Raw genomic sequence first — 12641 nt, 5'->3', positions numbered from 1 at the left:
TCTGCCTTCTGCCTGCATTGCCCCATCTTCCTCATCACTCTCTACCTGTGGGGCAATTGCAGGCCCCTCCCCTACTCCCGCCTCACCTGTTCCCTGTCCTCCAATCAGAGGATTTGGCGGGAGATTTGAATTTTCCAGCCCAGCCTCTTCAATTAGCTCTCTAACTGCTTCATTTTGTCCGCCATTTTTTCCTTTTTCTGCTTCTTTTGTTGCTTTCAATTTGTTGGCAAAGGATTGAGGGCAATCTCTGAAGAGGTGGTTTGTTTCTCCACAAAGATTACACTTTCTGCCATTGGTGCACTCCTCAAAGGTGTGCCTGTTGTTTCCCAATACTATCACAGATGGCAGATGTTTCAGGCCTTGGAAGCCTTGAGGGTCCTGCCATTGTTGAATGAGGACCCTCCAAGCGCACTTCCAAATACCATCCTCATCTCACTTTGGTAGCCTGGCCTTTCACGGTGCAATATCTACCCAGCCACAAACAAATGTCATCCGCATTTACTGTCTCATTGAACATTCTGACAATGACCGTTTTAGAGGCATTGTCAGTCAGTTTCTCAACATTCAAAGCGGAAAACTGGGGTTTTGCATTTTCAAAGCGTGACCAGAAGTCTCTTAGCGTAACAGCAGAGCGAAAGCTAACATCAAATCCTTTGTTGAACGGTAGCGTCAAAATGCAATTTATGTCTTCAGGTCCGAACATCAAGGTTTTTTGGATTAGCTTCCTGGAGAAGTCAAGTCTTGACATGCCCATTGGCTTTCCATCTATTTCTTTAAATGTGAATCGGACACTGTGGTGCCTCCGCATGCCGGCATGGTTGAGGCACCACACGCTAAAAAGATGAAATGAACTAAAACACTTAAAACTGCCTAAAAAACCAGGGATAAATAAAAAACTAAAATAAAAGACTAAAATAGCCTTAAACTACAAGATAAAAGAATAAAATCACTTACCTTTTCTTGTTTGGCCTAATAAAGATGTTAATCCAGCAAAGTACAGGCAAACAATCCTCTGTGCCAATGAATTCCTATATGCTTAAGATTTGCAACTACAAAGAAGTTGAAATATTTGCATAAAAAATTTGGTGAATGTCCTCCCAAATACTGGTAAAACCAACGCCACAAACAGGCGAAAGTTTTACAACCAACAAGAGGCGATCGCAGTCTTTGCCAAAAGGCCGAGAATCGATGAGCCCTGACACTTTGCTTCCGGAGCCCACGGCATGGAACACTTCTCCCTCGACCTGGTGCAGCCTTTTGTCGCTGCGCATAACAACGACTGCTACTCAGAACCGCCTCCCAAGCGGCCCATGCCCCGATATCGCCTAGGGAAGCTCTCTTGCTTTTCACAGACGCGCAAGGCTCGGACAAACAGCAAGGCCTGCCAAAAATAGGCGTAACTCATGGGAGGCCCAAATACCAGGCCATGCCCATTCTCCCTCAACCGCATTATCCCAGGCTCCATCCAATCGGATTGCGGAGAAATTAGGGCCTGGCTTTTAACATCAGGATTACTCAGGCTCTCGCAAGCCAAGCCCTCGGTGACGAGTGAGAGAAAGGGAGGGAAAATGCGGGGTACATTTAACAGGTATTGTATACCGGTCGCAATGGGGCAATATCCCCTGCCAATCCAAAGCACAAATCTGGCTACATTTTCTGAGGCTTCGCCTGGCTGTCGATTCTGCGCCGCGTCGCGGCCGATACACGGTGATTTGAGACTGGTGGCCCAATTAGGTTCCACGAGGAACATCAATGAGTCCACAGAGGGTTTTCCCACCGCTCCCAGCCCTAAGAACTGCCATCCACCCCGACTCGAGTCTTTTGGTCCAGCGTCGAGCGGAGCGGCGAACCTCTCTGTTCGGCCTTCCACAAGGCAGGAGAAGGGTGCACCGTTCCCGGCGGCGCTGCAGTGCCGGGTCGACGCGTGGAGTGAGCGGAGCGAGCCCCATTTTCAGCTCCCGGTGCTAATAATCCATTTAATACGTCGTCCCCTTATAGAGGACATATCAGATATTAAACTGATAAGAAATTTTTTTTTTTATTACAAAAAACTGGTTTCAATTCCAAAAACTCTTTCTCAAATACAGCATACATGTATCATATCATTCAGTAGATACAAAGTCCATAATATCATTTCATCCCTACCAACATAACTGAAATTCTCAAAGAAACCCTTTTGCCATGAATCTAAATTTCACCATATCCATCCAAACCCTCCTTTCCACCTCTCCAATGCAGCATGCTTCCCCCACTTCAAAATGTCCCTTTTAATTCTCCCCTTTATGTCTGCTTCCACCTTTCTTATTACCCCTTCCACACTGCTATCTCTTTTTCTTTTCACCAGATCTTGCCTGGCCAACCACAAACTCCTCTTGTTTAGGCTAACAATTTGCCAAATGAAGAAACTTGCCCGACCATTCCCTAAGCTCACCCCTCTTTCGACCCTAGCCCATGTCAGGTGAAACCCAGGGATCACCTGGCCTAGCCATGTCCCAACTTTACCCCATACCGCCCCCGCAAATGGACAGTCCCACATGACATGCCTAATCGTCTCCTCTTCTGCACAAGCTGCCCTCGGGCACACAGGGGATCTTGCCAACCCATGCCTATACACAGTTGCTCGTACCGGCATACATTTATGAAGGCATAACCAATTTAGATCTTTGAGTCCATTGTCTAGCCTCTCGAGGAGGTGCTGTAGGCGGAACACCTCCCTCTTCACCCACCTCACCTTCCTTTTACAATAATTTATACAAAAAGTCTTCATCCGCTCCTTGGCAACCTCCCACCACTCTATCACCCCAGGACACATTTGTCTGAGTCCCAGAAGGCCATTGAAAAACACTAGAAAATACTGTTTAAACAACTCTTCCTCAAGAATACTAATATTTAGGCGCCAGTAACCAGGCCCAAAACCTGGCACACACGAGCGCACCTCAAACAGCAGCCCCTCATGATCTGAAAAGAATACAGGGAGCAGCCTGCCTGCCAACAGACTCAAAGATTTTGCTAAAAACACATAATCCAGACATCTGACTATTCCCCGGGAGTTACGCCATGTGGGACCGTCGACCTGTGGCCTGACCTCCCTCCCCCCATCTACCAGGCCATGTCTGGCCATAAGGTGGAAGATACATTTTTCGCTGGTATCCCTCCACTTACCTAGTTCCACATTAAAATCACCTCCTACAATTACCTGCCTATTTGTGGCAAGGTGCGGCTCCACTAGCCCAAACATCTCTTGCCTTCCTGCTGGAATTTGCGGCCCATACACCACAATAACCCTCAGCTTGGCTGTCCCCCATGTGATATCCGCACCTATTATTCTCCCCTGGGCAATAACAAAAACATTTTCCACCACAATCTCTTTAACTCCAAACAAAATCCCAACCCCTGTAGAGTGGACCCCCCCTACACTCTCAACTGAATCCCCTTTTGTCCATTCCCTTGAGAAGTTTCCAACATCAAACTTATTCCGCAGATGTACCTCCTGCAAAAAACAAATGGAAACATGCAGAGAGTCTCTCAAATCAAAAATTACCCTTCTTTTAACAGAGTCCCTCATTCCTCTCACATTTAAAGAAAAAACATTCAAACAAACCATTGAAATTCCTCAAATTTAAATGTTTTGTTTCCAAACTACGTTCCCCTCCCTACGGGGAGTAAAGGTCCTCACTGTCCATCTGTTCTGCCCAGGAAAAGGGCTCTGGGTTCGGCGAGCTTGATGGCCTGTTGGGTCCATCATATGCATCTTCACTTGATGGGGATGTCAGCATAAGCAGGCCAGGGGAAAGATCAAAACCCAGCCCCGACCCTACAGGGAGCAGGTCGCCCGAATCTCCTCTGGACTGACCCATCCCCCCTCCACCTACCCCTTGCTCTGTGTCGCCACCTCCCTCCTCTACTCTGCCTTGCTGTCCTACTCCATCACCCCTCACCACATCCGCTCCCTCCTCTTTTGCCTGACCCTCTTTCCCCTCCCCCCTTGTCTTTTTGCTGTGTCCCCCCTCCTCGCTCTCTCCACTTTCAGTTGGGAGCCCTGCTCCGAACACCTGCGAGCCTCTCCGTGCCCCCTGCTTCACCTTAGGGGAAACTGGGCCATAAACAGGAATAGGAAAAAGCCCCTCCGTGTTGTCCGAGGGGCCTGGGCCTCCCGTCAGCCCAGTCTGCTCCCTGCACCCGGAGAGCTGCCTCTTTTGTAATCTCAGAAAGTACAGCGCCCGACTCTTCCTGCGCTGGCCTCCTTGGGACATTCCCCGCAGGTTTGTGTCCCTTTCCTGGCTCCTTGACTTCCTCCAGCCCACCACTGGTTTTGGCTACTTTGAAAAGTCCTCCCTGCGGCTAGGACAGCTCTGGTATAGGTGGTCCAGTCCACCACATCCATGACAGGCCTTAGGTGCAGTGCAATCTTTGGCCTCATGGCCCCGCTGCAAGCAAAGACGACAGCTGGCTCCAGCACAGCCTGCCTCTGTGTGGCCAGACTGCCCACACCGCCTACAGAAAGGTGGTTGCCGGGAGTAGTATAGAAAACCACGATCCCCACCAAGGCTAAAAAAAGCAGGTGGGTGCTTCAGTCCACCAGGCCCTTCCGGGTCGGGGTTGAGCAGTACCTGGAACTGCCGCCTTCCAGTCCAAAACCCCTTGGATCCTTCACGTACCTAGCAGCTGTCACAACCTCTCCATACTGCTCCAAAAATGCAGCTAACGCCAGGTCAGTCACAAAAGGGTTGAACATATGTACGGTGATGGTTCTGAAATTTGGTCGGTCTAGATTCAGAACAGGTAACAGGACAGGGGCCTTAAGCCAGCTTCTTTGCTGCAGACCTCGACCACTCTTCTGTAGAGATCCTCATCCCTCAGGGTGACGTCAAAAGCCTTTTCCTGCTGGTTCCACTGAATACAATAGACTTCTTCCACCTTAAGGTGTAGCTGCCCGATAATGACACTCTTGCAAAAGAAAGCTCTTGATAGTACTTGTTCTGCATCTGAACATGCCTAGAACCGCAAGGTAAACCTCAGACCAACCTTTGGGACCATGTGCTGGTTATGGGCTTTTGCAGCCATCTCGTTTCTGTTGTTCGTATAATTTTCTCTTTGTAGTTTTCCTTCCCTTCTTTTTTTCTTTCGAAAAGATTTATTGACACTCATTTCATACATATTTCATAAAAAATACATCACATATTTAAGACATACAACTTCCCCTTTTAAAATAAATAAATACAACATCTTTATCAATATGTGCAATTTGCAAAACCATATTTAAAACTTTTTTTTTTAAATTACAGAAGAAAGTTCTAATATGATAAAGGTACACGTAAAAGGTTTTATTTCATCTTGTCTGTGTGTATTGAGTGTCCATGTTACAAAGTCTTTAAAAGGGGAGTGCATTGGTTAAAATGCTCTCTTCCAAGTCTATTGCTGTGCAGGAGCTTAGTGAGTCCCTACCAAGGATAACTCATTTCGCTCCCCCAAACATATTATGTCACTCGGGATCCTGTCGTGGCGTTCAGAGGAGACCCTCACCCTGTTGCTCCTTCCCACCTGCCTCACCCGGAGGGTCAGGCCGCCGCTGCTTTGAACTTTTTTCGTGTGGCTCCTGCTCCTTCGTCCGAATGGGCACAGAGGCGATTCTTCTTTGTGGCTGTGTCCTAGGCCTGCCGCCTGCAGCTCTGGCCGTTTGGGCCATCGCTGCAGCCATCCGGATCACAGCCACGGGGGGGATCTGCATGTGCTTCCTTACCAGCAAGTTTCTGGAGGTCCACATGGTGTCTTTGATGGCGGCTAGGGTGAGCCACTGTTTGGCAAAGTCACGTGCTGGTATTTGTTTTCTGTGGCTCACCCCATACAGCACCAGCTGTGCCGTAAGGACCTCCCTTGCTGGCAAGCACGGGAATTGCAAGGAGCCAGCCGTTGCCCACTGTTCTCACGGCAGCGCTGCACTCCCAGAGCAGATGCCTCACCGTCTCAGGCGCGCGCAACCTGGTCGGGGCAAGTTGAGTGCGCTGACATGCCCCGGAGTGCATTACGGACCTGACTGGGAGGATCTCGTGAGCCACCATCCACGACAGGTCCCGGAGTCTGTTTGGAAGAGCGGAATGGTTCACGTTACGCCAAACTGTTGAGGGCTCGCGTCAAAGCGAGCCCGCGCGCACTGGACTCACGGTTCCCGCTCCTGCACAACAGAAATCAGAGAGCGGTGGTTGGTTAAAACTTGTAACTCTTCTTGCTCAAGGTTAAAATGCTTTAAAAATGTCTGGATAAAAGCATAGGCTGGTGGCAGGCTAAAAGACACAGGTACTCTAAGATCAGTGGGTAAAATCTTTAGTCTTCTGAGGTAAGACCCCATCCAGAAACATGTCATTGCTGTGGTCTTGGGGTTTCTGGATGGGGCTGTGGTGGTTGTGATGTGTAGTGCGGTGTATCTGCTTCCTAAAAACAAGTACAGGTCCGGCACTCCTTTTCCTCCTTTCTCCTTTGGCTTTTTCATCACGTCTCTCCTCAGTCGTTCCCACTTGGAGCCCCACAGGAAGTAAAAGATGGCTCGCTCCAGGTCTAAGAGCACTCTCCTAGGAGGGATGAAAATGGAACTGATGAGTGAAAGCAAAGGTAAAATCAATGCTTTGATGATTAAAACCTTTCCTTCTATGGTCAGTCCTCTAAGTCTCCAGTACCCTAGTCTCTGCCTGACTTTCCCTACTATGCCTGGCCAATTTGTTTTCCCTCCTCCCTCCCTATCGAATTGAATCCCAAGTATCTTTTGGTCTGTCTGGGTCACAGTCAGGGGGAGTCTTGTTGTCTCAGTCGCTGTCCACGGTCCATAAAAATGGGCTTGGGTCTTGCTTCTGTTCAGCTTTGACCCAGAGGCCCGTCCAAACCAGTCAGTCAAGTCCAGCATCCTGTTGACAGATAAAAGGTCAGTGCATAAAATGTTTATGTCGTCCATGTATAAAACACATTTTGTCACCAGTCCCCCACTCCCTGGGACTCCTACCCCGTTGATTCGTTGGTCCCTTCTCAAGATCTGTGCCAGTGGTTCTATACACGTAACGTAGAGGAGAGCAGATAACGGACAACCCTGACGGACGCCGCAGTTTATATTGACTGCTTTTGTCAGATGCCCATTTACAATGAATTTGCTGGTAATGCCCCGGTACAGCAATCCCACCCAGTCTATGAACCTTCTCAAAATCTAAATTTAGGACTACCAGCCGGATGTTTCTGTCTCTCGCATAACAGATGGTGTCTCGGATCAGTACGAGGCTGTCGGTGATCTTCCTCCCCGGGACAGCACAGGCTTGATCCGGGTGAATCAGCTCTTTTAAAAACAGGGACATACGTGATGCTAAAAGTTTACTAAAAAGTTTACAGTCAAAATTTAAAAGTGTGATAGGTCTCCAGTTCTTCAGGTCGGTCTTGTCTTTGTCTTTATAAAGGAGAGTCACTATCCCTACTCTAAAACTGTCAGGAAGCCGGTCAAGTTGTTCAAAATCCATAAAAACAGCAAGCAAGTCAGGTGCTAAAATGTCCCAAAATGTCGAATAAAATTCAAAAGGAAGGCCATCTTCTCCTGGAGACTTCCTGCTTTAAAACTCTTGATACATGTATTTATCTCTGAGTATGGTAAAATCTTGGGTTAAAAGCACACTGTCTCCTACTGCTTGTTCAATGAATTTTAAAACTTCAGTCATGGTGTCATTTTTAACAGCTTTTTCGCTGTACAGTTCTCTATAAAAGTGTTCAACCGTTTCTTTAATTTCCTTTGTTGTGTCAGCTGTGCACCCATTTTCTTTTTTAGTTTTAAAATGGTCCCCCCTTTATTTACAATTTTCTTAAAGAAATATCTTGAGCACTTCTCACCTTCTTCTATTTCCCTTTCTTTGCTTCTTAAAATGACACCCTTGCTTTTAATCTCTGCTAAAACTGACATCTCTGTTTTAATTTGTTTTATCTCTTCGTTAAAATCCATCCCTTGTTGGTTTAATTTAAAATACCGCTGGAGTCGTTTCTGCAGTCCCAGCAAGCGTCTGTTGTCTTTTTTTCTCTTACCTGCCTGTCTAAAGAAAGTCCGGGTCCTCCCTTTCACCATTTCCCACTAGCGTGCACGTGTCTCGTAAAAGTCTTGAAGGGTCTGCCACTCTTGGTACTGCTCCCTATATTGGCTAACTAACTCTCTATCTTCTAAAAGGGAGCAGTTGAGCTTCCACAGACCTCTTCCTGTTGTCACACCAGACGAGTGTGAAAGGGTGCAGGATAGCATTGCGTGATCGGAAAAGAAAACAGGTGTCAATCTAGCATCGGTTGGTGGGCAGTCACGTGATAAAAGGTAATCTATGCGAGAGGCTCTGGTGCCATCACCACTGAACCAGGTGAAGCCCTCCTCTCTGGGATGCATGGTTTTAAAACAGTCCAGGAGTTTAAAATCCCTGCATATGCCCTGCAATAAGACCGATGTTTTGTCGATTCTAAAATCTTCTCCTCTTCTTTTCCTATCTTTCTTGCTTAAAATGCAATTAAAATCCCCCCCTACAACTAAAGGTGCCCTCCCTAGCATGCCGAACTGCAAGTCTTCTAAAAGGTCATACCTGTCATTTTTGTTGTTAAAGCCATAAATATTTAAGACGTTAAAATCTTTTCCCATAAAAGTCAAGTGTGCTAAAATTGCCCGGCCGTGCCTCACCACAGTGCTGCCCTTCACCAAGACCAGAGGGTTTTTGATTAAAATGGCCACTCCATCGTTGTTGTTTTCATTTGATCCGCTCCATATCGATGTTTGTGGCCATAACTCCTCCCACTCTGTAGTGATTTAAAAATTGCAGGCCACATTCCTGTATTAAAAACACATCTGACTTAAAAGAGTTAAGAAAGGATAAAACAGTCTGGGCTCTAACTCTCGACTTCACACTTCTCACATTTATGGTTGAGAAGGTGAGTGTCATGAGTATAGTTAAAAATAACAGATATGAAATCTTAAAAGACTAAAAGGGGATTTTCAGTGTTAAAAGGCAGTTAATCCATTTCCTGTTAATGTTCCTGTGAATTGAGCTCTTCCTTCACTCTTATGGGTGAAAGGTGACAGGGTTGAGTTTCATTTCCCCGTCGGACTCTGGGGGTTGGCCTCGGACGCAAAGGTTGCATTGAGGTTTGAGTCCTTAGGGGTTGATTGCAGAGCTATAGTTAAGAATGAGACCTCATTTGGGAATTGGGGAAGACTCTGGGCTCTTCCACAGATGAACTGTTTGAGTAGTTCGCAGCTCTTCCCCTCTTCTGTGAGACTCCAGGGGACTCAGAGGACAATTCCGATATAGGCCTCTTGGGCTGCTGGGCATTGGGAAGGGGGGGCATCCTCGCTATCACCCATTGACTTCTCATTTTCAAATCTTGCCCCATCTTCCTCATCACTCTCTACCTGTGGGGCAATTGCAGGCCCCTCCCCTACTCCCGCCTCACCTGTTCCCTGTCCTCCAATCAGAGGATTTGGCGGGAGATTAGAATTTTCCAGCCCAGCCTCTTCAATTAGCTCTCTAACTGCTTCATTTTGTCCGCCATTTTTTCCTTTTTCTGCTTCTTTTGTTGCTTTCAATTTGTTGGCAAAGGATTGAGGGCAATCTCTGAAGAGGTGGTTTGTTTCTCCACAAAGATTACACTTTCTGCCATTGTTGCACTCCTCAAAGGTGTGCCCAATTTCTCTACATTTCCCACAAATTATCTGCTGACACGCTTCCGCCATGTGCCCATGCTCACCACACTTGCGGCAGAGCTTGGGCTGGCCCTGGTAATGAATATAGCCCCTGTTGTTTCCCAATACTATCACAGATGGCAGATGTTTCAGGCCTTGGAAGCCTTGAGGGTCCTGCCATTGTTGAATGAGGACCCTCCAAGCGCACTTCCAAATACCATCCTCATCTCACTTTGGTAGCCTGGCCTTTCACGGTGCAATATCTACCCAGCCACAAACAAATGTCATCCGCATTTACTGTCTCATTGAACATTCTGACAATGACCGTTTTAGAGGCATTGTCAGTCAGTTTCTCAACATTTAAAGTGGAAAACTGGGGTTTTACATTTTCAAAGCGTGACCAGAAGTCTCTTAGCGTAACAGCAGAGCGAAAGCTAACATCAAATCCTTTGTTGAACGGTAGCGTCAAAATGCAATTTATGTCTTCAGGTCCGAACATCAAGGTTTTTTGGATTAGCTTCCTGGAGAAGTCAAGTCTTGACATGCCCATTGGCTTTCCGTCTATTTCTTTAAATGTGAATCGGACACTGTGGTGCCTCCGCATGCCGGCATGGTTGGCCGACATGGTGGAGGCACCACACGCTAAAAGGATGAAATGAACTAAAACACTTAAAACTGCCTAAAAAACCAGGGATAAATGAAAAAAACTAAAATAAAAGACTAAAATAGCCTTAAACTACGAGATAAAAGAATAAAATCACTTACCTTTTCTTGTTTGGCCTAATAAAGATGTTAATCCAGCAAAGTACAGGCAAACAATCCTCTGTGCCAATGAATTCCTATATGCTTAAGATTTGCAACTACAAAGAAGTTGAAATATTTGCATAAAGAATTTGGTGAATGTCCTCCCAAATACTGGTAAAAACCAATGCCACAAACAGGCGAAAGTTTTACCACCAACAGGAGGCGATCGCAGTCTTAGCCAAAAGGCCGAGAAGCGATGAACCCCTAGTCCTTAACGGGATGGGATGACGTGTCTGTCTCTTTCTGTGTGGGGATGAGAGAGCCCATTTTTTCAGGGGGAGACGGGTCCCCACTCCCGATTGGGAGTCAGTCCATGGACCGTGCACTTCCTGGTGCCACTCTGTGGTGCCATGGTTCTGTTCCCTACCCTAACTAGCCTTTGCCTGGACTGGACTCCGGGTGAGAGGAGCTATGGAGTGGGTAGTCCCTTCCCGGGATTGCTTAGCCCTAACCCCTAACCCTTTCTCCCCCCTTCCCCTTCCCTAACCCTAACCTTTCCGTCTGTCCCATCAAGTGGGCGAGGGCTAGATACAGATGTAAACTTACAACTTCCTCTATAGAAACTCTGAGGAATATGACCCATCTGGGTACGCTACCGCCTAGCCGCTTACCCAAGGAGTTGCCACCTGACGAGTTCCCACCTCTTCCACCTTCAGCTCAGTCTCAACAGACGGTTCAAAAACCCACAATAGAACAGCCAGAGAGCATAACAGTTGAGCCTCCTTTGCCTCAAGCTAAGCAGACTCATGTAGCTCATCCCACATCTAGGGAGATTACGCTCCCTTAACAGTACACAGTCTCTCTGTCATTCCTTCACAAGACGAGGGAGGAGACAGTGAAAGCTCTCTTACCACAGCCTCTAAGAGGCCAGACACAGAGAGGCTTCGACTGTTAGACTATGTGGTCATTTGTTCCTTTTCTTAGTTATTTTAGCCCAGACACTGATTAATTTGTTGTTTCCCCTAATTTTTTCCTTTTGATTGTTAAATCTTTTATAAACCACATAGTAGCACCTGTTGATTTTATGAACTTAGAATACAAAGAAATACTAGTGCCAGTGCATTATAACTCCCTGCAGGGAGTTAACCCTTTCCTCACCTAACCTTGCCCGAGCCTAGCAACTATTCTTCTGTCAACAAATATTGGAACTACTTTGGTTATAATTGCTACTCATAATACTATTGTTTTATTTTATTATGTGCTTGCTTTTAAAGACACCTAAATAATTTTATTAGTTTATGTTCTTATTCTTATTTTTTTTTTTTAAATATACTTCCTGCTTTTCCCTACCTCGATTCTAGCAGCAACCTTGTGCCCCCTCCCCTCCCTCCCCCCTCCCCTCCCTCCCCCACAACACAAACAAACACACTTGAGGGTGGGTACTTTACAAGGATAATGTCACACCCCACCAGGGGCTTGTGCACCCCATTAGCCTATCAGCTGGGGACACATCAGTTCACACCTGTGTGGGGTAAGGCTATAAGTTTGCTGCCTTTCCTTTGTCTCCCATCTTCTGATGAAGCCGTTTGGCCTAACGTTAAGACAACTCTTTCTTCTCAGTTTTTTCTTATAAACAGTATTTGTTTATTCTAAAATTCCATTTTAATCAGGAGGACTCAGCTTTTTATTGATTTTTACAGCACTTGTCTTTTTGTTTGAGTAAAATAGGAAAACTTATCAGTGAACAATGGACTGGAAACCACCAACACAAAGCCCATGAGGAGCATCAGGCCTACTACAGCCTGCTATTATCACGACTGACCATACAAGTATCAGGCTCCTACAGCTGCAAATGGTGAGTTGGTTTCCAACATAAAAGAGTGTGCGCACACAGAAGACTTCACAACGGCCTGGAGAAATATTCTCCAGAGATTCTACCACGAATTTTAATGTCTATGACACTCCTCCACTTGCCAGCAAAGCCCATCCAAGTTTACTGAACTGTTTTCCCACCTTGGAAAAGACTGTTTCTCCCCCTTCCCTCTTTTTGTTTAAAAGTTTGTTTGGACACTGAAAGCTGTTTTAACACACCTCCTCTCAGTTGGTGGTTTTAAAGGTGCAGTTCTGGTTACAGACCACCAGATGTCAGGACAAGCTTAGAAATCCCAGTGAGTCAAAATCTCCGTTTTCTTTGATTATTTGGATTTTTATGGTCTAAACA

At 46.5% G+C, this 12641-nt stretch overlaps 1 pseudogene; it reads right to left on the bottom strand.

Annotated features, from left to right (window-relative positions):
* Nucleotides 1–1879: 1879 nt before the first annotated feature.
* Nucleotides 1880–2055, bottom strand: LOC122865091 (annotated as a pseudogene).
* Between the last annotated feature and the right edge of the window lie 10586 nt (nucleotides 2056–12641).

The sequence above is a fragment of the Siniperca chuatsi genome, linkage group LG17, assembly GCF_020085105.1.
Source record: "Siniperca chuatsi isolate FFG_IHB_CAS linkage group LG17, ASM2008510v1, whole genome shotgun sequence".
NCBI lineage: Eukaryota > Metazoa > Chordata > Actinopteri > Centrarchiformes > Sinipercidae > Siniperca > Siniperca chuatsi.
The sequence above is the reverse complement of the archived record's forward strand: the minus strand, read 5'-3'. Positions and strand labels throughout refer to the sequence as shown.